Source organism: Myodes glareolus, chromosome 7, assembly GCF_982192425.1.
Source record: "Myodes glareolus chromosome 7, mMyoGla1.1, whole genome shotgun sequence".
In the NCBI taxonomy this organism is placed as follows: domain Eukaryota; kingdom Metazoa; phylum Chordata; class Mammalia; order Rodentia; family Cricetidae; genus Myodes; species Myodes glareolus.
In genome coordinates, this window is record NC_142032.1 from 81484865 (window position 1) to 81489904 (window position 5040).

Here is a 5040-nt window from a genome sequence, read left to right on the forward strand (position 1 = left end):
TCTGCATATACCTATACATTCATGAAGATGTGTAAATGTAGCACACACACACAGAGAGTTGGGGCGGTAACTGGATTTAGCGTGGCGTGGTGATTATTATAAGCTGGTGGTTAATCTTTTGAATGCGATGTCCCCACAAATCTTGAACGTATCTTAGTTACCCTTTACTGTTTTCAGCCTTGACAGGGAACAAGAGAGGTTATATAGAGTCACTCAGCTGTGCATTGCTGGTTTTCAGGTGAACAATTACATGGTTTACATATCCAGCTAGGTGCAGAGTGAAGCAGGAATGTGACTTAATATTTAAGGTGGCAAAGTGGGCAGAAAGCCGAGTCAGAGATGTCAAGATTTTATCCTGCTTTTAGTTGCCCACCAGATGTCCTCAGGTCTTGGTCCTTGCTATAAACAGAAAGGAATCCTTTCCATTCGAGGGAAAGCAGGGGACAGGTTTCTGTAAGAGGAACTTCCCAGTGTGGGACCTTTCTGGCAAAGCTCTGAAGGGGAGACCCACAGCACAGGAACTGGGCATGGATTCTGTTTGGATGCTAAATGATCTTTGCGGAAATATGAGTTACTTCTGCCCCATCTTGTGACAGGACTATGAAGAATATGAAAGTGTTAACATTTCAGAACCCGCTGCTGCCCCGGTCTAATATTAGTCATGAGGGAGTTTAATATTCCAACAGATCTGGAAGGAACTTGCTGTGTTAAACCCCTGCCTTTGTGTTCAAAGCAGACATTATCTTCTCAAGGTGGAATGGCCTTCCATTTGCATAATAGCTTTCCGTTTGTTCCCCCTGTTGTCCCAATTAATTGCCTTAGAATCCCCGACCTCTGTGATTTAGTCTTTCTCTCTCACCAATACTGATTTATGATCTGCTTCCCCCTTGATATGTAAAATGTAGAGAAGTTCAGACACTTCAAAGGCTTCACAGGACTCCCCCAGTTCTGGATACCAACTGTGGGGTGCCAGAGAGTGGATGAGCAGGGGTATGGGAGGGGTGCAAGCTCCTTGCTTAATCAAAATGTCTCCTTATGTTATGAGGAGGGGGTGGTTTGAAAGGAAAGGTTGTACGATGGGGGTGTTAAAATTCCTCATGGGAGTTCTCTTTCTTGAGATTTGGGGTGGAGACTGCCTAGGTAGAGACAAAAATGGCTAAAAATAAAAGCAAAATCTCCACACTTAAACTGTCAGCTTGGAATCATTTGGAGCTTAGCTTTAGAGGCCCAAGATGTCTTACACAGAATATCTGGAGCCTGACCCCTAGTGGCCCATGGCACCTTATACCAATGATCAGGCTCAAGACACACAGCTAGTCTGTAAAATTTACTATTAAACAAAACAATGGGAGGTCTGTCTGTTCCCTTAGCTTTACACTAGCACAGGACGCGTGCAATTAGACCGAGTAACTCCATCCTCAACTGCTACAATAAAAAACCAGACTTCCTGCACCATTTTACACAGTAAAATAGAGCTTTTGTGTTTAATAACACCATGCTTCTGTGACCCAGCGGTTCTCTCTTCTTCAAATTTCCCTGGAAGTCTTAAGGGGAAAGATTCTACGTGGCTAGTGGGTAGGATTAGGTTTTGAGACTCTAACATGTTCTTATCTACTTAGTGTGGTGAGCAATGATACATAAGGTCCCTCATAGGTTTGTCTTGTTTAAGCCTCACGTACTCAGGTTGCCCTTGTTCGTGGTTGGGGATATGTCTGGAAGATTGATGGGTCCCAACAGACTAGGTAAGGCCTCCTGATCCTAAAAACCAAGGGGAGAGAGGGATGGTGAAATAGGCAAAGGGTTTGCTCTAGGGGAGCACATGGAGGACACGGGCACCATCAGCCTCAGCTCTTTGGAGTCTTGGCAGGAGCTTTAACACTACACAGGGAAGAGACACAAACAGGAGAGATAACAAGAAGCTTGCACGGTTCTGCATTCGTGAGCTTGTGGTCTGGCTGATCAAACTTGGCTGGATTGATGACTAGCTTAGGTTTTCTTCTGTTTGTGCCCGCTGGCTCCAGAGAAGGTGTCACTGCTAGAGTAGGCAGGTGAGCTCTCATTAACGGATGATGTTGTCCTCCTGTGGGGGTAGCTTCTATTGCTCTCATAAGATGGCTTCTCTCTCCTTTGGGGATGAGGGCAGCTTTTATCCTATCACGACTAATCTGCTAGATTCGGGGCTCCATAAACCCTGCAAATCTCTGGGTTACACTCAACCTCTTCTGCTTTAAAGGGAGCAGAGCAACTTTATTTAGGGCTAACAAACCTTGTGTTGCCAGTCTTTAAATGACACCTCTTAAACGAGTAACACATCTGGATTCACAAAGAGCGACTCAGAGTTTAAGGCAGCAAAGAAGGCAGCTGCAGGCCCAAGAGTCAGCAGCTAGCCTAAACAAGACTCGGTCCATCTCATGCCACTGAGATGAATTCTACCGGTATTTCTGTTCTGTAGTATACAGGAATAAAGTCCCCCTACCTTCTTATAGTCAACATTTACCCGCACCCCCAATTAGTTGATAAAAGGCAGATGAACAGAAAAGAGGGCAGCACGCAGTTTTTATTTGCTGTTAGTATTTTCATTTCATACCTCCGTACAGGGGTCTCATAGAAGAGGATATAGAAACACAAAGACATAGGCCTGAGAGTTTGTACTATTTTAGTAAATAGCAATACAGCTGTGGAGAACTTATGAGACAAAGGAAAGAGGCTGGACTTTTAGAGGTAAGTTGTGGGAAGGTAAGCACGCGGAGGGTGCCCAATGAAGGCTAAGCGTTGTTTCAGTGACACCTGTGTGTGCAGGTTCAGGTTGGTGACATCCCCAGATATGAAGCAGCTCTTCATCCTGGGACAGGAGAAATGCGGAGAGACACTAGGGATTTCTGCAGAAAGGGAGAGAGCAGAGAAGTCTTCCTACCTCTGCTATGTCTCAGTTGTCTTCAGCTCAGAGGAATCAACATGCCAAAGTAGCGAATTTGGGGCGGCCTCTGATCCTGTTCGGCACGGGAGTACATCAAGGTACAGAAAACCACTGTAGTCGTGGGTAAGGGGCTTGATGGATCTGTTCTTAAAGTTAGGACGATGGGGCTACGGCAGCAGGGGCTGAGCTTGTTGTAATAAGGCAGTCGTGGTGGTGTAGGTAAAGGTTCTACACCCAGGATGCTCAGCTCAGGATAAGCAGGTGCTGCGACATGGGGGTGAGATGGAGCCGAAGGGAGGAAGAAGCAGAGGAGAGGACTTGAGGCGAATCAGCAGACTTTTATCAGGGGACCTGGGGGTCAAGACCAGAGAGATAAATAAGATTTATGATTGCAGGGGCAGGAAGGGAGGGAAAAGGCTACAGAACAGTAAAGCCATGGAAGGATGTGTTGCAAAGAACTGGTTGACATGGTCTGGGGGGCTGGCGGGGTAAGTCTGAAATCTACGGGGCAGGCTACTAGGAAGTGTAGGGGGGAGGCTTGACGGAATCCGTATTTCTGCTCACAGGTGGAATCTATTTTCTCAGAGATGCCTCAGTTCAGTTTTTGAAGCCCTTCAACTGACTGCAGCAGGTCATTGAGCATAATCCCTTGTATTTTAAAGCCAACGATAGAATTAGTCATACCCGTGACATTCCTTCACGGCAACATCTCGATAAGAGTTTGTGTGACTCATTCGGTCCTGTAGGTCAGCCAAGTTGTGATCGTTCTTCTTGGCTGTCAATTTGCTGGAATGTAGATCGCTATGGAAACAAACCTCTGAGTACGTCTCTGGGGGGAATTTCTAGATGATATTAATTGAGGTGGGAAGATCGGGCAACATCATTCCGAGGGCAGGGCTTTCTAAAGAAGCCAGAAGGCAAACTAATAGCAACATTCGTCTCTCGGCTTCCTAACGGTATATCCAAAACGGTATATCCAAGGTGACCAAAATCCTCATGCCCCCATCACCGTGCCTTGACTCACCTTGATGGACTGGCCAAGATGCTCGAACCGAATCAAAGTGAGCCCTTCTTTCTTTAGGTTGTTTTTGTCGTAGCCATGAGTCGAGTAAATAACACATGTGTTGAGACAAAAAAAATCGACCCCTACTGTGCTCAGAACACACTTACTTACTGAGGAATTAATGTGTGCTGTTTGGAGAACTTGTGTTCATTGATTCTTGTACTCTTTCCCACAGACACACGAGGAAGTCAGCACTGCTGCATGGGTCAGGAAACCCTGCTGTCTTCTCGTTAGTATTTCCTCTCCTCCCCTTCCCAGGCCTGCGGTGGGTGGGTTTCATGTTGCTATAGATTTCCCATTCGGTATGGCCCTGTGATTTGTTTTGCTCAAGAATCACGGGTAGAAACAGACCAGAGCCTATCTTTCTGTCTCCTGGTCATCCTGCTGAGCTACGTGCAGACGGTAGCTTCTCTCAGCTGCGGCCTCCTGGAACGGGCCACGAGAGCAAAGCCTAGCTGCGCTTGTTGGGTGCGCGATATGTGTTGTTTGCTGGTGATCTTAGAAGGTTGTTATGGCTGGGGTTGGAAACGACCTTCGTGGGCTTATGTGTTGAAGGCGTGGTCTCCAGCGAAGCCGTATTCAGTGGTGGGGGCCTTTAGGAGGACCTTAACGTCTTCGGGGGTTGACCTGATAGACTGTGGGGAGGAGCCCAGGGAAATGTTAGGGGGCGGAGCCTCGAGAGGAAGTGGTCACTGTGAATGTGGCTTTGTGTCCTTGCCCCACCGCTGTTTCTTGACCATTGTGAGGTGAGCAGATTTGCTCTCCCAGTCATGGTCTGTTTCGCCCACACCCAGGGACAGTGGAGCCAGGTGACCGTGGACTGAAGCTCCAGAAACTGAGCCAAGAGAAACATCCTCCCTCTATGTTGATCCCCCGCCCCCCCCGCCCCCCGCCCCGCCCCCCGCCCCAGGTATTTTGTTACTGTGATGGAAAGCTAATGCAGGGCTTGTTTATTCCTGCCAAATAACACGTCATAGCCTGATCATCCCATTTTATGGGTGAGGAAACTGAGGCAGAGAGAAGTTAAGTAAACTAGGTCACATTACTAGCCAGTGTTAGG

At 47.3% G+C, this 5040-nt stretch overlaps 1 long non-coding RNA gene across 1 annotated transcript; it reads right to left on the reverse strand.

The window, feature by feature from the left end:
* Positions 1-2639: 2639 nt before the first annotated feature.
* Positions 2640-4659, reverse strand: LOC125417158 (uncharacterized). Its single transcript, XR_007237062.3, has 2 exons — positions 3942-4659; positions 2640-3268 (listed from the first exon to the last, which is right to left on the reverse strand). It is a non-coding gene; the product is annotated as an uncharacterized LOC125417158 (long non-coding RNA).
* Between the last annotated feature and the right edge of the window lie 381 nt (positions 4660-5040).